General features: G+C 37.9%; 1 protein-coding gene and 1 pseudogene across 7 annotated transcripts in view; one reads left to right on the top strand and one right to left on the bottom strand.

Annotated features, from left to right (window-relative positions):
• SIPA1L1 (signal induced proliferation associated 1 like 1) overlaps nt 1–21591 on the bottom strand; it is a 413451-nt gene that overhangs the window by 215278 nt on the left and 176582 nt on the right. The gene's annotated exons all lie outside the window — the stretch shown is intronic.
• LOC102480717 (proteasome activator complex subunit 2 pseudogene) lies at nt 9058–9766 on the top strand (annotated as a pseudogene).

Here is a 21591-nt window from a genome sequence, read left to right as displayed (position 1 = left end):
ATGGAGAAGGAGCAGGCTCAGGCTGCTTTCCTGTGACTTTCCCTGGAAACTCTTAAGACCCTGGGATTGCTTCAAAAATACAAGAACTTTGTCCTGGTCCAGACTCCAAGACAAATAACAATATGGCAAATCACAGCTTTAATGAACAGAGACTGAAAAACATAAAAATCTAAGCTAGCTTCAAGACAGCAATGTTTCCCAATTGGGATGTGCCTTCACAAGACTGAGGATAACTCTTTGTGCATCTACAAATACTGTGTATCATTTCACTTTCCTTACTGTACATGATCAGCTTCTTAAATATAAAGAAAATTTTTCAACCATTTAAAGAATAAAGGTGAGACCAGCAGATGATGTAATGGTTACGTTGCTGGGCTTCCTCTTAAACCATGGTTTGAGTCCCAGACCCGGCAGTTTAAATTCACACCAGGTGCATGTGCATGTATGTTCAAAATCCCAAGAGCAGAATGGAGAAGGAACTGCAGCATGGCCACCCCTCTGGGAGGGTGATTTCTCATTTTCTGTCTCCCTGTCTCTGTCTCTCTGGCGAGCACATGTGCCCTATAGCAAAATTATAAAAAAGAAAGAAAGGAAGGAAGGAAGGAAGGAAGGAAGGAAGGAAGGAAATAGGTTTTGGCCTTAGTATAGAACAAAATATCTGCAATACCTATATCCAAACGACTTGTTTGAATTACATAAACAAAACCTACAAAACAATAATAAGAAGATAGGCCACCCAAATGGGATTATCAAAATGGCCAATAAGCATATAAAAGTCATTAACGACAGGTTGAGAAATAGGAGGACATCATCTATCTATCTATCTATTTAATTATTTATATTTATGAAACAAGAAATAGAAAATTACTTGTTGAAGATAAGAAGTATGATGAAGCCACTATACAGTGTATTCTGGATGAGAAATTGCATTTTATATGCTGTGACGATGCCCAATGAATGAATGTAGAATAAATTAATTCTTTAAAAAGTCATTAAACCACTATGTAAATTCAGATTAAAACTACAATGAGATGAAATTGTGTACTGATCAAAATGTTTAAAATTCTTAAATGTGACATCAAGTCTTTTTTTTTTTTTTTTAAGGTTTTTTGCCATAGGGTGCTTGGGTTTGCCAGAGACAGAGAAAACCAGTGAGAGGGAAAGTGAGAAATAACCCCCCAGGGGGGATGGTCACACTAAAATCCCTTCTCCTCCACTCTCCTAGGATTTTGGCCACCCATGCATATGTACTCGGCATGAGTTTCAAGTCGACAGGGCCAAGCTTCAAACTGCAGCCAGCCATATGGACGTCCAGCACCTTAACCATTCGGCCACCTGCTATTCTCAGCACCAAGTTTTATGTGGTGGAACAATTCAGCTCAACTACATTGCTGGTAGGGGTATAACCTGGAAAACTGATGTTCCCTAATAAAGTAGAACAGAACACATTCTGTGACCCCACAAATCCACTCCTAGGTAAATGCCTTCTAGGGAAGCACGTAAAGAGGTTCCAAAGACACAAGAATATTCAAGGAAATGTTGGTTGTAACAGCTGAAACCCAGTAATAAACTGTGGATTGTTCATATGATAGAATGCTCTATGGCAGAAATCGGTACATATTCTTCTGTAAAGGCCCCAACAGCAGAGATCTTGGGCTATACAGGCTGTGAGGTCTCTGTCCCGTCATATTTATTTCAAGCTGGCCTTTAGAGTATACAAGCAGCCATGAATAAGGGTTTGGCTATGTTCCAATAAACTTCATTTACACAAATAGCTGCTCTACAGGCTGCAGTTTACCTTCCATACAGCAATAAATATAAACGAACCATAACTAATACAACACTGATGACTCTCACATACATCAAGCTGAACCCAGGAAGTGAGACATATAATATAGTGTATGATTTCATTGTACAAAGTCTCAAAATAGGTAAAATGATACAAGCAGGACAGTAGCTACCTCTGTGTGTCGTGTGTATGTGTGTGCTGGGGACTGGCGTAGGATGAGACTGGGAGAGGAGAGAAGGTAGAATTTTGGTAGGCTAGTAATACTAGACTCCCTGATTTGAGGGGTAGTTGCATAGCTATGTTCAATTTGGGAAAATTCATCAAGGTGGTTACTTATTGTGCACGTGCCTACATTTTGGATTTTAAAAAAGTAATACACTTTAGTAAATTTTATAAATACAGGATCTGGGTCACATTTGTAAGTGGATACTTTTTCATAGCTCGCTACTCCTGGACATCAAACACGGATGCAATGGCAAGCTCTGTGCCCTATAAAGCAGGTCCCCAAACCCCTCCCATCACTTCCAGTGTGGTACCTGCACTGCAGCTATCTAAGTTTCATCTAGGACTTGGAAAATGAGCTATAATTAGAACACAAAGAAGTGGCAGGAGGTGAATGCAAAACAGAAGGAGAAAGGAAAGTAACAGATGGGGGAATGAGGAGACTGCTAGGAAAAAGGCCTTGCATTGTAGTATAATCTGCTGAATAATCTATATAGAATAGAAAGTAAAATAAGCAGCTTAGCAACACAATTGAGAGGTTACTGAGCTTGCCTTTTGGACAAAAATTATGACAGTCTTAGAGGTTTACTAAAGCTCTTAAAAGACTGTTGAAGGGATTTAGTTCCAGTACAATAATTTCTTCCAATCTAACAGATTAAATGGGCAGGAAATTTCAGTTCTTCAAGTGAAAGAGCAAACATGACAGATAATACAGTCTTGACTTTCCAGGACTGTATATTTTCAACAATTTCTATACCCTAATTTCATCTTCTCACTAAATACAGCAAACCAAATTTTACTGTCTTTAAAATTTAATTATATTTAATTTAGTTGTAACAACTTCCTAGGGATCACATGAAGTCATTAAATTAGTTAACCAGGGTGGTGTCCAAATACATTAGAAGAGACAGAGACTACACAAAAACCAGGAAAAACATGATCACAGGCAACACATTATAACACTTATATTCTATAAGCACAGGCTTACATCAAATGGAGTGGAATGAAAGAGAAGTGAAGAAAAATAAGTGAAAAGAACTGGAATCTATTCACTATACTGCATAAATGGCATGTACAATAAACTGAGCTAGATGCTAGAAATGCAAAAATCAATTCCCTCTCTTATGGAACTCACTAGATAGAGACACTGGCAAGCCTATATCAATACTTTAAATTAAATGTCATAAAAGTTGTGAATCCTGCACGAGTGCTATGGGACTACAAATTAAGAGAACGTTAGTCAGCGTAGCAAAACACAAGTGGGACAAAGACCCACGGACATAAGAATGCAAATGGGTTCTGAATGGTAATGAATGGCAGAGTAAAAAGGAAAATAGAAATAGATCATTTTAGGCAGCAAGAGAAAATGCAAAAGCATGAGGCATGAATGAGTCCGTCACATTAGGACAAGAAATCTGAGGTACCTAGCACATGATAGACAAGCACAAACTAAAAGTGAGATGATGGAGGGACTTGTCAACCACACTGAAGTTTCAATTTTATCTTCCAAGCTTTATGGATCCACTGGGTTGCAAATTAGAGGAATGAGAATGGATATAAGGGAGAGAAGCATGTCTCCAAATTTATCTTTTTGTATACTTTTAACATTTAGAATCATAGTTAATATTTCACAAAATAAAAACATGAATAATGAAAAATCAACCCACACATGGGGTGAAACCAAAATGAGACACAAACGGTAACAAATGAATTGTTATGACAAATATATAACATAACCATGTGGAAAGGAATGCAGACAAAAGTGAGAATGAACCACTTTGGAAACTGTTATCTTGAATAGATACACTCAGGCCAGAGACAACACAAAGAATAAAGCCTACAATGAACTCTGTGTTGTTAGACTTGAATCAGATGTATCCTTCTGAACTTGTGGTTTTAATATTTATTGTGATAGACTGACAGACAAGTATGTAGATGTAGGTGTGTGTATGCACACATCCATTTCCTAGTTCTGTCTTCTGAGAAAGCATAGGAGCAATGACACCTCAGTAGCAATGAGCACAGCTAGCACACAGAAATCGGTTTCTAAACACCATCCTCCAATAAAAAGAGCCAGAACTACTTGGAGAAATATCTGGTTACAAAATTGAGGCAGGGAAAATACTAGATGGAACATCTAGAACATTTTATGGTGCCAAAAAGGAAGAAAGTGCTCAAAAAAATGGAGACATACTCAATGGACAGTGGAACCAAACTGAAAAAGTAAATCTGGGCCAATTTATACAATAAAATTTAAAATTACATTAATAGATTATAACCCATTGGATAAATATGGATATTCATTAGTCCATACTGACAAAAATTAGTAACTGAATTCATAAATAAATGGAGAAAACCAAGCTCCTTCCTACAGAAGAATTTTAATTGATAAATGTAAACCAAATGATGGAAACAGAAAAAAATACCATTTGACAAACATCAAATATTTAAGGAGACAAAGGAAATATAAAAACTAAATGCAATGTTTGATACTAAATTGGATCATGGTCCAGAAAAAGGACATTATTGGGAACAGGTTACAAAATATAAACACAGGGCCAGCCAATGGCATGGTGGTTAAAGTTGCTGGATCCCACATGGCTGACAGGCAGTTTGAGTCCTGGACCCAGCAGCTTGAAAAACCTACTGGGCATATGTGTGTACATGCCCAGAATCAAGAAAAGAGGGGGGATGGAAAAGAGACTGCAGTATGACCATGATCCATGGGGGCGGGGTGCCTTCTCACTTTCCTTTCCTATCTCTCTGGCAAACCCACATGCCTTTCAGCAAACAAAAGAAATACAAATACAGTGCAGAGATTACTTAATAGCAGTGAATCAGTGTTAATTTCCTAATTTTGATCTTTTTACTATTGTTATGAAAGATATTAACATCTGAAGATGATGAGTAAAGGGTATATGGAAATTGACCCATTTTAAGTTATTTTTTTAATTCTGAGATTCCAAAATGAAAAGTAAAATAAAATAAAATAAAACAAACTTACAAGAAAGGGGGAGGGAGAGATTGTGAACCATGATCTTCTTAATCCAAAACCTGGCTTCAGGACTTTTTCTCTTTTTGCCAAATAGTAAAGCTGACAAAATTTGAAATCTAAAAGAAGATATTATATCAAATAGGGTATTGTAAATAGCCAAAAAGAACTGAAAATGAATCAAAAGGAAGTTTAGAAATTAAAACTATGGTAACTGAACTTTTAAAAAATCATTAGATGGTTAGCTTGTGGACACAGATGAAGAGCAGATCAATAAACTGGAAGACAGATCATATAGATGTATAGAAAGATAGAGATATATATCCAGAATGCTTCCCAAATAGATAAATGCAGCCATGAAAGAGAGATCAAGTGGCATGGATGATACAGTGAACAGGTCTTACATTCACCTAAAAAGACTACTAGAAGGATATGACAAAGAGATTCACTAGAATAAATAACAACAATTTTGAATCCAGAAACACCAATAATAAAAGGCAAAGGAAAAATCAACACCAAGAGACATCAGAGTAAAACTGCAGACTTTTAAATAAAAAGTGATCTTTAAAGCAACAAGGAGAAAAGATACATTACCCACAAATAAATACCAATTAAGGTGATGGGTGATTTCTCAACAGCAACAGGGGAAGCCAGAAGAAAGAAGACTATTACAGTCAAGGAACTAAGAGAAATACTATCAACCCTGAATTTTATAGCTGGACACAATTCCTTCTAGAACAAACAAAACCAAGAGTTTACCATCAACACACACATTCTAAATTATAAAGGAGATGACCTTTTTGCAGTAGGAAAATGATCCCAGATAGAAGACCTGAAAGGCAAGACTAGATGATATACACTGAAGATAAAAACCAAATAAATGGCTAACAGGTGAAGGATACTCAACCTCATTAGTTATCAGAAATATACAATAAAATCACAGTATGGCCCCACTACACACTCATCAGTAAGGCTAAAAAAACAAACAAACAAACAACAACAAAACATGTTAATAGCAAAGGTGTGGAACAAATGAGACTCTGATACTTTTGGTGGAAGTGTTAATTAGTACATCCACCTTGAGGAACTATTTGGCAGTGCTGGGGATGAGAAAACAATACCCCACAGACTGGCATTTTGACATGCAGAGTTAGAGAAACAGAAACAAAATCTTCCTCTGAGCTTTACCAGGCCCCTAGCACTGAATCATCGTAATCCCCTTTCTCTCCCAAAGCACAGGGAAGGATTTTACTGATACTCCAATATCAGCCTATAAACCAGATCCACCAAAGAAAACAGTACTTCAGGCCCCTCCCTGAGGTTTCATTAACTAAGCTAGTATCACAGGAAGGAAGACTGGGGGACGGCAGTATACCTGCACAGTTTGTCACCAATTATTGTCTCAAAGGCCGATGCAGCTCCCAAAGAGAATTATTTACTTATCATTGTCTGAGCACTGCACGCATTCTTTTGCCCTAAAAATAATTTACTCTAAAAGGTATTGTGACATTGGAGAAGTTACAGTCTCTTACCATTCTTTGAACTCAAAATTTCCTATGACTCCTATGTGCAAATGTTAAAATAAATCCATAAATGCCTGAAAATATACCTTTTCTCTTATTAATATGCCTACTGTCTGATTTGGAAAAGATTAAAGCAATTGAGAATGAGGTAACAGTTGACAAATGGGAACCTTTGCTGAACAACTTGGGGCATGTCTGCAGAAAATTTAAAAAGTAAGCTGAGGCACCGGATTACCACGGTCAGGCACTAGTATTGATCCCTTAGAACGCATCCACCTACTCTGCCATAGGGTACATCCATAGTCTGATGGACTACTTTCACACCGCCCTTGGTCTTGGGCGAGATGATGTGATTGTTACAATGCTTGGTCACTGCATGGAAGTGTACACCGGTGATTCTGAAGCTTACATTGGAGCAAACATTAAAGACAAATTAAAATGTTATGACTTTAATGTGCATACAATGAAGACACTAAAAACATTATTTCACCTCTGTGGGATTTCAGGGAATTTGAAGTAGAAAAACAGACCGCAAAAGAAACTGGGCTTGCACCACTGGAAATCTCAAGGAAAACTCCAGAACCCAGGCCTTCCTTGGAAGAAACCTTTGAGATTGAAATGAATGAAAGCAACATAGTGTTAGAGACATCTATGTCCGACCACAGCACGTGACTGCAGGCAGTGGCTGGTCCTGTCTGAGTGTAGGTCAGTATTCCTCCACAGTCTTACTGTGTCGTAACAATTTCTCATTTCTAACATGAATCCAAACTACATCTCTACATTTAGAAGCAGAGACCTGGACAACACACCTTGCAAGATGTTTTCTGATTTTCTTAATCTACAAAAGAGTTATACTAGTGGAATAAAGAAGACAAACAATTAAAAAAGAAAAAAAAAAACTCTCAACAGACAACAGAAGTATATTTTCTGGTCTCATAACAGGTTAACAACATGAAAAAGGAAAACTACTTTAAAAATGGAAAATTCATTCTGCACTAAAATAAAGAACTTCTGTTCCCTAAAGGACACCATAAAAAATAAATTAAGTAAAAGCTACAAATTAGAAAACACCGCTGACAAAATTTAAGTATCCAGAATGTATAACTCTTTAAAAATGTGTAACAAAGACAAACCATCCAATAGAAAAATGGATAAAAGTTAGAAAAGAAAATGCAAAAGGTCCTGAAATACATGAGGCCCAGGTGGTGCTAACACCACTGGATCCACACAAAGATCCTGGGTTCGTATCCCACGACCTATCCTGAGCACCAGATGCACGTGTGTACCCATGATCTGGGCTGGCTAAACTGGTGGTGGGTCACACACTGGAGATCTTGCTAGAGGTCCTGTCTCTCTGTCTCTCTCTTTGTCTCTATGTCTATCTCATGGATGAAATTAATATACTAACTAAAAAAGGGAAGAGGGGACAGTGTAAATGTATTTAAAAATACATGAGGCCCAGCCCAGCGCATGGTGGTTAAGGGAGCTGGATCCCGCGTGGCTGACTGTGACTCAAATCTTGGTCCAGCGAGTTTAAAAACATACTAGGGAGATGTCAGTGCATGTCCCAAGGTCCCAAGGGGATGGAGAAATGGAAGAGCAGCTGTGTTGTGACTGCACCAGATTAGGATCTGCTTCCTTCCCCTCTGATGATCTAGCTTTCTGAAATGATATTCATTTTCTTTTGCAATTAGAGAAATACAAATAAAAAGCACTTTTACACAGCAATAGTTATTTAACAGTAACTAAATTTATGGGCTGAGATTAGGGTATGGTGTACTCAGAAGCCTACACCAACCTATAAGCGAAAGGTCCTTTACATTTTTTAAAGTTAAAATTTTTTAACAGTTTGGAAAAAATCATAAGCTACCTATTTAAATTTGGCATCAAAGATAGTATACAGTTTTCATGGGTTTCAATTTTAAAGTGTTCAAAATTCTGATTATTATGGACCATATTTTATAATGGGTGACCGTATGTACAGAATCTTTCAAACAGATGGTAAGTTACACAGAAACATCAAATGATAGTTCTAGCTGATTCAGCTCTAATTCATTTCGTTTGCTTTCTAAAGCACTATTTCAAAAAGAGCAATTCCACAGCTCATAAAAGAGATTTTCATTTTAAGCAGAGGTGACATCTTTGCTTATGTAAGGAGCAATTATACAGGTTAACAGAAGAAATGAACTGCTATAGAACACACTAGAGATATATTTCGGCAAACCGTTAGTTTTCATTCTCAAGGGTATGTACTAGCTTATCAGCCTAAGAGTTGCTGAATTTATTAAGCCGGAATTTTGCTACATGAATTCTCCATTCTTTCCTTCAGAGCACACTAAATAAATCAGAAGGCAATGTTTGCTTTTCTCTCTACAGTAACAACTGTGCATTTGACCTAAATTCTAAATTACCAGGTTCTTTATGAAATTTTTGAAATTCAGTCAATATATAGATCATTTCATTAAAAGTAGGCACAGAGAGAAGGGGGCGGGGCTCACGGGGGCGAGGCTTAGTAACTAACTGGGAGCAGCATGGCCAAGCCTTGTGGGTATGCTTGACCAGGGAGGCCTGCAAACAGGTGAATGTCTTCAGACAAAATCTTTTCCAAGAAGCTGAGGCATTCTTCTACAGATTTTTGCTTCAGAAAATCATATACTTGACTCCGCTCTGGCAAGAGGACTCTCTCAATGTGGCTGACCTCCCTCCGGGCCCCACTGGACATTTCCACCCCAGACCCCCCACCCAAGGATGATGAGATGGAAACATAAAAAGGAGAAGAAAGAAGATGCTAAGTGTGTCTTTCTCTCAGAGAATGAGAAGCTCCTGGATTTGCTTACGCTGGGTAAACCAGAAGTCTGGACTCTCAAAGACAAATGCATTCTGGTGATCACAAGGATACAGCTCCTGATCCCCAAGATTGAGGACAGAAATGATTTTGGGGCAGCAATCCAGGAGAAGGTGCTGCAGAGGGTGAATGCAATCAAAGTGGACCAAAGTGGAAACCTTTCAGACAACCATCTCCAAGGACTTCTCAGAATGTGGGGATACTGTGGCCAAGGCTTTGCAGGAGACCCAGGTAATGGATTACTGGGCCTTGGTGCAAGAGCAAGATGAGCACTCAGGGCTATAGTGCTGGACCTGAGGGACTTCTATGCTGAGCTTTATCACATGAGCACCAGCAACATGGAGAAAACTGTTTACAAGCCATCTATACTGAGCCCAGGGCTCAAAGGAAAATAAATGACTTATACTTTAAAAAAAAAAAAAAAAGGCACAAAGATAACAGGCTCAAATAATAACTGTCATATTTAATTACTCAAAATGGAAGAGGACTGGCTTCTTAAACAAGCTGAATAAACGCACACAGATCTCATCCTCGCCCTACATGTTTTACTGTCACTAAAAGCATAACTATCTTTAAGAACTTGAAGCACTGGAACCAGCAGATGATATAATAGTTACGTCGCTGTACTCCTACAGAATCGATATGGTTCAAGTCCCAGACCCAGTGGCTTAAAATTCACACGGAGTACATGTGTGTGCACGCACTCCCAAGATCCAGAGAGGAGAATGAAGGAGAAGGGATTGTGGTGTGGCCATCCCCCGTGGGGAAGTGATTCTTGCTTTCTGTCTCTCCGTCTCTCTGTCTTTCTGGTGAGCAAACCGCCCTATAGCAAAAACCTCTTTTAAAAAAAAAGCCCGCACTGGTTGTGATGGTTAATTTCTTATGCTGAATCAGCAAGGCCAGCAGGTAGAGTTGTAGTTAAGGTGCTGAACTCCCCCACATGGTCGACAGATTCGACCCAGTTCGAATCTGGGATCCAGAGGCTTGAAAATCACAGCAAGTTTGTGCACATGCATGCCCAAAATCCTGAGAGAAGAGTGGAGGAGAAGTGGATGATTTCCCACTTTCTCTCTCCTCGCTGGAGGGTATACCCGCTCTACAGCAAAAAAAAAAAAAAAAAAAAAAAAAAAAAATCAACATAAGGAAGATCCCTCTACTTTAACCATTACAAGAAAGTAACCTGATATCACCTGATGTTAATCAATTCACTTTTTTGAATTATGCTATTTCCTTACTCCTGCCCAAGCTACCTTACAAACACAAACTGTCACACACAATGAATTTTTTCAGAAGGAATGCTGCTCAGTTCATGAATCACTAATAAAAGGCAATCTTTAAATTTGTTCAAAATTTTGAACAGAACTTGCAAATTTACCTTTTCTTCATACTTTTATCTCAATAAAATTTAATACAAAATTTCAAACATAAATAAATTCACAGAAGTAAAGAATATCCCTGTATAGATGGCATCGGCAGACCAGAACAGAGAGAAATTCTAAGAAATAGAAAGTGTATGGAAACAGGCTGAAGACAAAATCCAACAGGGTTGAGAAACCTGTAAACTCTCACAAGTAAGGGGATGAATCTTCAAATAAATTTTCCTCCCAGAACCCATGGAAAGCTAACCAGTACTGTCAGCAGATTCTGAGAAAAGCAACAGGAACTGGATGATAAACCAAGTAATCACAGAGCAAGCCACCAATATCAGTCCATCTCTCTAAGAGGCTGCGTACGCCAACAGCCATTGGCTGAAGGTCATGATAAACTCACAGGGATCCTTGGGACTACTATAGAAGCTGGCAACGTTACAGATAACCAAAGAGTTCATTTATGGTATACCTGCTCTCAGAAGGCAGGTAACTCACACACCTTACGGGAAAATCCACCCTACCCAACACAGCTCCTGTAATCAAAGTTCACGTGCACTACCAGGTGAACAGTATCTCTGTAACACAGCTTAATTCAACATTTCTGCCCTACTGTTTACTGCAAATAAACCTATGATAAATAATCACCATCCAAGAAAATGAGTACCATGGAAAGAAGTATCAAATTTAAGAACAATCAGGGAAAAAGAGTTAATATGGGAAAACAAAGACCATGTTTTCAAAAGTATAATACATTTCCTCAAGAAATTCAAGAAAATATGCCATTGATTAAAAAAAGAAGAAGAAAATAGGCCCACCCTGATAGCACAGTAGTGGGCAAGCTAAGCTCTAGTGCTGGAAGACACATGGCCAACTGTGGGTTTTGATCCACTAGCAGGGCCTGTAAACACACTGGGTGAGTATGCATGTGTCCAAGAGCCTGACAAGCTGGAGGAGACCATGTTACAATGACACTCTGTTGAAAGCACTTCTCTTTCTCTGTCTCATGTGAGCAAATGCCCAGTATCGCGAATGACATTTATTTATTTATTTATTTATTTATTTATTTATTTTAGTTTTTCTTATCTTTGCATAGGGCATGTATACTCCAGAGAGAGACATGGGGGGGGGGGATTTTCAGGGGCATGGCATTTGGCAATCCCTTCTCTTTCATTCTCCTCTCAGGATTTTAGGCACACATGCACACATACACACACAGAGCATGTTTTTTAAATCACCAGGTCTGGGACTCAAACCACTTGGTCAGTCATGTGGAATCCAGTCACCTTAACCTCTGTACTACCTACTGTCCTCGTACATGACTTTATAAAAAATAAACTCAAAAAAGGAAAAATAATTTTGGGGGGTTAAAATATGGATTATTGAGACATAAAAGTATGAAGGTCAGATCAGCATCAGATCACAGAAGTATATAGCTAGACATGGCAGAATCTAATCCCAGTGGACACACTGGGCTCTATTATCCTCTCTCTCTTTGAGATCCCTTCTTCCACTTCTTCCACCTATAAACATGTATACGCCTCTAGTAAGTCATAAAAGTCTTTCCCTTAACCCAGATTCCTCTCCAAAACAAAGAAGTAGTGAGGCAAGGAGGCATCAATGATGATCTAGAAGTTCCTGGTTAAATTAACCAGATGGATGATTCTACTATTATATGAACAAAGAAAGAAGAAAGAAGACAGAGTGAAGAATCGTTGATAACATACCAATTTTAAAGCGCTGCCTTTAAAGGAAGCAATCTAAAAGCCTATATATTGAATGTGGTCCATGCACATTATTTTCTTTGGCCCATGCTGTGTTTTACAAAAATTCAATCCAAATTTTGAAAATTGGGGTATTTAACATGCAAATCCAGACTGCGATCTGATAACGTTGTGCCCACAGTCCCTAACAGCAGTGATGGCTGGAGCCAAAAGCAGGCATGGGCCTGTGCCTCCCACTCTCCACCATCCCCAAGACTATCTGCCTAATCCTGAACCGATGTTGGCTGCCATTTATCATCCCACTTATTCTGCTGTTTTTCTTACAGCAGGAAAATATTTTTCCTTACCCCAAGGCCTGCTTTTGCTCATTGGCATTGTCAGCCAGCCCCCTGCAGGCACATGAGTGTGAATCTACTACAGAATGAAAGAAAGGAACTGAAAGTATTGAACGTTAGCTAAGAAAAAATAAAGAAGGCTGTAACTGTAGTTTAAGAAGAGCTTAACATGAGGTAAAATGAAAAAAGATGAACTCACACACACAAAAAAGAATATATAAAAGTAGATGGAATTTTAGGAAATACCCATAATTTGAATCAGTGAATGATGACACTAAGAAATAGTGAATGAAAGAGTTTAAGGAATGACGTTCAAGACAGATCTCAAAATGAGGGGGGTTGATTACAGCCAGCATTCATTCAGCTGTGAGGCTAGTGCTATAAAAAGAGATCACATTCCATTGTAATGTAATTTTTTTAACAACAAAATTCAAGTCTAAACTACCCATGAAACTATACTACATATCAATGCAGAAAGACAGTCTCTTAATTACTATCAACATAAATGTTAAACCAAGTTCCTGAAAGCCATTTTGCACTGACCACAATCATCAGATGACATCTAAATTACTAAAGTTCTATCTGACATAGAAGAATTTTCAAACAAAAGGCAAAGGCAGGAAAAAAACATTAGGCACAATCCAACAAATTATTGCACATATGAGCATAATTTGTGCTGTCATAATAACAAAAATGGTCTATTAATAAAGCAAAAAGACTACAAGGTTTTCTTTTAATTGCTTCTGTAATGAAAAGATGAAAGATGTCCATATAATCCTGTAAGATTTAAGAGAATTTCAACACCACACTGGGAAATGCCATCAGATTGCAAATAAGCAGAAAAATTTCTGCACATTTGGTTTTAAAAGAAAATAATTTAGAAATTCTACAAAATAAAACATATTTCTCTGTCACAGTTTTTTTTTTTTACTAGATTACTAGAATATAGACAGAATTCATCAGGAAACATAAATCAATACAAATATGTAGAAATGCTCACTATTATTAACAAAGAGAGTGTTAAAGCAGAACTAAAGTAGCCATTGTTGGAGAATAATTAAATTAGCAAAATGATATTTTGCACATTTGATACTAATCATCCTAAATTAAAACTGCTTATGGTCCTGTAAACTGAGTTAGCACTTTGAATGACCAGACAATGTTTATCAAAATACTTAAGACCCTTGGACAAGTAATCAATGGCACTCCTGGAAATAGATCTTTTGTGGATAATACAACAGAAGCAAAAGATTATAAGAATGAAAGTAGATTCTGCTATAATGCTTTTTAAAGAAAACTGATACCAAATAATCAATTGGCAAATGACATAAATACTATAGAGACAACTATGTTGCATCAACACTAATACATAATTTATCTTCAATGAGACAATGCAAACCTGAAACCACATGCAAACCTGAAAAAAAAAATGGCATCATGTCAAGGAACATAGTAAAATAATATGCCTACCAAGATTACAACTAGATGAAAAAGTAAAAAATGTGTTTGCATGTGTTTAAGTAAAGAACTGAATACTCAAAAAGTAGAAATAATTATTACATTGGAGTGAAAGACTTATGCAGCATGTTTTATCTTTCAATATTCTTTTAATAATAAAGTAGATGAAAAATGTAGGCACATGGGGTTTACAAGATTGGCACAGAGTAAAAAAAAAAAAAAAAAAAGACTATAGTCATACTGCTATGGAGAGATGATAAGAGCCAAGAGCCAGAAAGTAGAGAGCAGTAAAGGTGAGCTGAACAAATGAATGCACTGAGAAGAGGACACCAGCATCAGACACTGAGAAAGCCGACAGGGATCTAAGAGGGAGCAGTTCCGGCACAATGGTAGGAACATAACTCTTAGGCGGAGAACTGAATAGTAAATAATAAATAACTGAGGCAAGGCAGTACCTGTGCATGAGCCAGACAATGCGGGAAAGAAGGAACTGGAGTTAATCAGGGGGAAGAATACCGGGGATGGTGGTTAGGGGAAGAAGCAAGGCTGAGAACCAAGGAGGAGAGTGAAAGAGAAAACCTGAAAATGCGAAAGAGAAGGAACACTATAAAATGGCTCTTTCAGTCAAGGACCGAAGTTCTATGAAGCACAACTTTTTTATTTTCATTGCCTGTCTTCAGAAGGCACTCAAATGCATCTACAAAAATGATAATTCAATGTGAACTTTTTCATATTTTTAAAATAAGACACACTGATTAAAAATCTCTCTCTAATGGTATTCTAGCAAAAGTCAGCCAGAGTTCATATAAACATTATCTAAAAAAGCTAGAGGTCCCAAGTTAAACCACAAATAAAACAATTATGTTGAAGCTGTGAGTGTTTGCATGGATCTAAAAATCACATTTTTCTTCATTTAAACATCACCCAAATCAGTATAGATCTCATAATTGGTGGCATGTTACCAACAGTTTAGAAGGTTGAGTATCTGCTCTTAATGATACCTAAAATAATGGTGTATCTAGCAATGGAAGGAAGGTATCTTAAATTCAATAATATGTCATGACTTTCCTTAAAAACTGTTCTGTGCTGCTAGTAAGTAACAGTAATGGAAGCTGAGGGAGGGGATTAGAAACTTGGCATATGCGACTTAAAATGACTTTTTCTTGTTTTATAAAAATATAAAATTATGAACATTTCACCAGGCAGATAATTGATTCTATAATTAAATGATCCCCATGGCCCAGATTCAACACAGTTTATACATACTCATAAATGCAGAACATTAATCCCACATGTGCATGTTTCACACTGCTCCATGTGCTGATACTCACAGGAAAAGTGGTATATAAGGTCCAGGGCAACTACAACAGCACATTTTCATTTTCATTTCATTTCAACAATTTTTTTTCTTTGTAGAACAAAAATCAGAGATGAGAACCTATCTTTTTTTCATTGCCAGAGGGCACTCACCAGAGAGACAGTGAGAAAGTGAGCACCTCCCTCCTCCATGGGTCATGGTGACACCACAATTCTTTCTCCTCCATTTCTCCCTCCTTTTAGAATTTGGGCACATGTACACACACCTGACATGTTTACTAATAATAAAGTAGATGAAAAATGTAGGCACATGGGGTTTACAAGATTGGCACAGAGTAAAAAAAAAAAAAAAAAAGACTATAGTCATACTGCTATGGAGAGATGATAAGAGCCAAGAGCCAGAAAGTAGAGAGCAGTAAAGGTGAGCTGAACAAATGAATGCACTGAGAAGAGGACACCAGCATCAGACACTGAGAAAGCCGACAGGGATCTAAGAGGGAGCAGTTCCGGCACAATGGTAGGAACATAACTCTTAGGCGGAGAACTGAATAGTAAATAATAAATAACTGAGGCAAGGCAGTACCTGTGCATGAGCCAGACAATGCGGGAAAGAAGGAACTGGAGTTAATCAGGGGGAAGAATACCGGGGATGGTGGTTAGGGGAAGAAGCAAGGCTGAGAACCAAGGAGGAGAGTGAAAGAGAAAACCTGAAAATGCGAAAGAGAAGGAACACTATAAAATGGCTCTTTCAGTCAAGGACCGAAGTTCTATGAAGCACAACTTTTTTATTTTCATTGCCTGTCTTCAGAAGGCACTCAAATGCATCTACAAAAATGATAATTCAATGTGAACTTTTTCATATTTTTAAAATAAGACACACTGATTAAAAATCTCTCTCTAATGGTATTCTAGCAAAAGTCAGCCAGAGTTCATATAAACATTATCTAAAAAAGCTAGAGGTCCCAAGTTAAACCACAAATAAAACAATTATGTTGAAGCTGTGAGTGTTTGCATGGATCTAAAAATCACATTTTTCTTCATTTAAACATCACCCAAATCAGTATAGATCTCATAATTGGTGGCATGTTACCAACAGTTTAGAAGGTTGAGTATCTGCTCTTAATGATACCTAAAATAATGGTGTATCTAGCAATGGAAGGAAGGTATCTTAAATTCAATAATATGTCATGACTTTCCTTAAAAACTGTTCTGTGCTGCTAGTAAGTAACAGTAATGGAAGCTGAGGGAGGGGATTAGAAACTTGGCATATGCGACTTAAAATGACTTTTTCTTGTTTTATAAAAATATAAAATTATGAACATTTCACCAGGCAGATAATTGATTCTATAATTAAATGATCCCCATGGCCCAGATTCAACACAGTTTATACATACTCATAAATGCAGAACATTAATCCCACATGTGCATGTTTCACACTGCTCCATGTGCTGATACTCACAGGAAAAGTGGTATATAAGGTCCAGGGCAACTACAACAGCACATTTTCATTTTCATTTCATTTCAACAATTTTTTTTCTTTGTAGAACAAAAATCAGAGATGAGAACCTATCTTTTTTTCATTGCCAGAGGGCACTCACCAGAGAGACAGTGAGAAAGTGAGCAAGCACCTCCCTCCTCCATGGGTCATGGTGACACCACAATTCTTTCTCCTCCATTTCTCCCTCCTTTTAGAATTTGGGCACATGTACACACACCTGACATGTTTACCAAGCCACAAGGTGGGAGCTCAAACCACGCAGTCAGCCATGTGGAATCCTGCTGCCTTAATCCTCACACCACAGACTGTCCCAGAGGCAAGGAAATTTTTATTAAAAATATTAAACTTTAAATATAATTACTACGTAAGTAACTATCACTTAGGGCAATTTAAACTAACATCTTTGCAACTTTTGAAAATGTGTAATTATTCTGAAATAGTTTACTAAAATAAATATGCACGCACACATTAATGATATTTACTGTTTTAACCCGAACAAATGGGTTGTCTGAAAACATTAAAGAAAGACATTTGAAACATTTACAGCATGTAGCAACTCTGTCAATTACCACAATCACAATCAATCACTCCTAACTGGCATGAACTACAAAATCTTTAATGTTTTACAAATAAGGAAATCTAATTTCTTAGACAATAAATTTATTATACCCTTGTATATTCTTGACATACAATGAGGTACACTATCAAGTGTAACATCTCTAGATCTTCTGGTTTTTCAACCATATTATCTACATCATTTGATGTAAGATTTAAACAAAGCTCATCATGTTGACACATAGTAATTACATTTTTTTCAATGGCAGTTATAAAATTTCAAGATTACCAACCAACATACTGGGACCAACAGTTAGCATAATGGCTATGTCACTGGAATCCCATGTAGTCGACCGCAGTTCGAGTCTCAGACCTTGTGGCTTAAACTCATGCCGGGCACGTGTGCATGCATGCCCAAGATCCCAAGAGGAGAATGGAGGAGAAGGGACTGCGCCATGGCCATCCCCGCCCCCGCCGGGGGGGGGGGTGATTTCTCACTTTCTGTCTCTCTCTGACTGTCTGGCGAGCGCACACACCCTATAGCAAAAACCTCTCCAAAAAAAAAAAGGAAAAAATAAAATAAAATAAAAAAGATTATGCAAAAAAAAATCAAACTAACTTTGTCCTGAGAAAAGGATACATGCAATAGAATTGAAAACCTAACATGATTTTATAGCTAAGTCTTTTATAAAATGTGGAGAAAATCAACACTTTCTGATTATTTACTGCTAGCAAAACATAGTAAGCACTTTGCTAAAAAATAAACAGTTTCCAGCTTTGAGAAAACAAAATATGAAGGTTTTTTTTGAGAGGTTTTTGCTATAGGGCTCATGCGCTCTCCAGAAAGAGAGAGACAGAGAGAATGAAAATGAGAAAACATCCCCCGGGGGGATGGCCACGCCGCAATCCCTTCTCCTCCATTCTCCTCTCAGGATCTTGGGCATGTACATACACGAGCCCAGCGTGAGTTTTAAGCCACCAGGTCCGGGACTCGAATCGCAATCGACTACATGGGAGTTCAGAGACATAGTCATTACGATAATTGTTGGTCCTCAAAATACAAAGAATTTTAACAAGTGGCAAAATGTAGCAGAGTAAGTACTAGAGGAGCTATGGAACACAAGGATGATAAAAATCATAATATTGGGGTCAGCAAGTAGTGTCCCTGGTGAGTGTTTTCTTACTTTTCCTCTCTCTCTTTCTCTCTTTCTCTTTCTTTCTGGCAGGCACACAAGCCCTACAACAAAAACTAAAACTAACAGTATTAACTAAGAAGTATATTAAACTGTAACAAAACCTGTAATATTGTAGGTGAAAAATATTCTCTTTGGACTAACAGTGTCACTAGAAATAAAACCTTCTGAGAACTTTATTTTAAGTCTCTGTAACTTTCTTTTTTAAAAAACATTTATTGGCTTTTCACTTAAATAAAACCTCTATGGTTCATTCACAACCTAATAGCCAAGACATTTTCTTTCTGGCCATTTATAATAATAAAACCAAGATAGCCAAATAAAAGCACCAATCTATGATGCTTGTTTCAGGAAAAATTAAGGCTAACACTAGGGACCAGTTTGTGTAATGGCTATGTTGCTGGACTCCCATATAGTCAACCGCGGTTCAAGTCCTGGACCCGGTGGTTTAAACTCATGCTGGGCACATGTGCATAAGTGCTCAAGAGATCCCGAGAGGAGAATGGAGGAGAAGGGATGGCGGCATGGCCATCCCCCCGGGGAGGTGATTTCTCACTTTCTGTCTCTCTGTTTCTTTCTGTCTTTCTGGCGAGCGCATGCGCCCTATAGCAAAAACCTCTCCCAAAAATAAAATGAATGAAAGAAAGAGAAAAGCTAACACTGATGAACTCTTAATTACTTGTAAACTCTAAACATATCTAGGATTTGATATGATGTACAGAAGAAAAAAGTTAGGTCCAATTAATTTTTTGTAATTAAACTCTCATCAAATTTTAGTATACATATAGAAAAGTATACAACTCATGAAGAAATTTGGGGATCTAAGCAATTGTGATAAAGGGAGTCCAAAAAGCTAATTACAGCCCTGAATATCTCATAACTGAAATTCGGTCAATGAAAATTTAGTACAATGACCTCTTTTTTTTTCCTTTTGATTAGATAATTTTTATTAACATAGAATAAATTTCTATCCTAGTTCACATCCTGAAATAAGAACCAAAAATAGCTGGGAGAAATAAAGCTGTTAGATAGATAATTTAAGATATGGTATTTGCATAACAAATTACCATATTATGATCTAATTACATATTCTTTAAACAAGAACTCGCTTGACAGGATGAGGCAAGCCAAGGAGCAAAGTATTTTAAAGACTTCAGTAAGAATCTGATCAAGAATATGCACGCAGCCGTGTGCTTACATAAACTATATACATAGGAAGTTTCCTTTTCTATTTTTATAAACTCTGTATGAAAAGCCAAGCTACTAGTCAAGTTTTATTTATAAAAAATATATCAAAATGACATGATGAATGTGGAGGGGAAAAATCACCCCGCAGCCCATGATTTAAACATTCCTTTCATGCAACAATCATTTAAAGGATATACTTTTTCTTGTCACTTTTTAGGTTAGTGCTAGCAATAACTCAGATAAGCTCCCTTCCCCCATATGAAGTATTCAAAAAGCTTGCAAATATCATGCTTTTCCAGCTATTGTAATGCAGACAGTAGTGCACTGATTCACAGGACTAAAAACTGAGGGTTCAGATTGGTGCTCAACCTGAAACACATCAGGCACAGTTCTAAGTTCCTGACTGGCTGAAGAGTTGGGGAATGGCATTACAATGTGATAGGACACTGCGAAATGCACCTACTCTTCCCTTTTTTCCTTCCTTTCCCTCTTTTTTTAAAAAATAACAGTTATAATACATCAACAATTAATATAAGTCTCATTTAAAAAAACTGCTTGATAGCCTATGGATAGAAAGAATAGAGGAAAATAAAAATTATCTTGTTCTGGCTAGTCATAAACAGCAATTCCTCACTTACTAGGAAAGCTACCTCTGATAAATTCTACTCACTACACCATGTCTAAGAAAAAGGAAAGAAGCAAACAAATTGGTAGGTAAATTACATACACAAAACCTATTCAATATAACAAATTTAGGGTTGCTCAATCGCATCCATATCTTTTATTATTTTTTAATTTGCTATAGGGCACATGTGCTCATCAGAAAAACAGGGAGAAAAAAAGTCAAAAAAACACCCTCAAGACCACGCCACAATCCCTTCTTCTCCACTCTCCTCTCAGGATTTTGGATGTGCACACACAAGCCTGACATGTTTTTTAAGCCACCAGGTCTGGGACTTGAACTGTGCAGTTGGCCCTGTGGGATCCAGCCCCTTTAACTACACTGATTGGCCACTTTACTCCTTTTATTCTGGCCCCGTCTCGGGGCGCGGAGCAGCGGACAACTGACTACCTCAGGGGAAAATAAAGGGACGAAAGGAAGAAACCGCTTGGTGTGTGTCCTTTGTTCGCGGCAGCGTCACGGGCAGCGACAATCTGGCGGCCCGGTACGGGGACGGGGAACTTTCTATCCTCGTTTCTCTCGTTGCCCCGTTCGCGCGCTTTACAACAAAGGACCCAAGAGCGGCCAGAACTCCTCGGCATTTGCAACTGAAAGATACCGCGGTAAGTTCCACTTCGGTGAGAGAAGTGGGGGGGGAAAAAACGCCTCGGGTTTCGGGGCGGGCGTCGGTGAGAGAAGCAAAGCTTCGGTGAGAGAAGCAAAGCAAAGCTTCGGTGAGAGAAGCAAAGCAAAGCTTCGGTGAGAGAAGCAGGGGTTTTCTTCGGTGAGAGAAGCAAAGCAAAGCTTCGGTGAGAGAAGCAAAGCAAAGCTTCGGTGAGAGAAGCAAAGCAAAGCTTCGGTGAGAGAAGCAAAGCAAAGCTTCGGTGAGAGAAGCAAAGCAAAGCTTCGGTGAGAGAAGCAGGG

The sequence above is a fragment of the Tupaia chinensis genome, unplaced genomic scaffold, assembly GCF_000334495.1.
Source record: "Tupaia chinensis unplaced genomic scaffold, TupChi_1.0 Scaffold145367_1, whole genome shotgun sequence".
In the NCBI taxonomy this organism is placed as follows: domain Eukaryota; kingdom Metazoa; phylum Chordata; class Mammalia; order Scandentia; family Tupaiidae; genus Tupaia; species Tupaia belangeri.
Note: the sequence above shows the minus strand (reverse complement) of the source record. Positions and strands in the feature narration are given on the sequence as shown.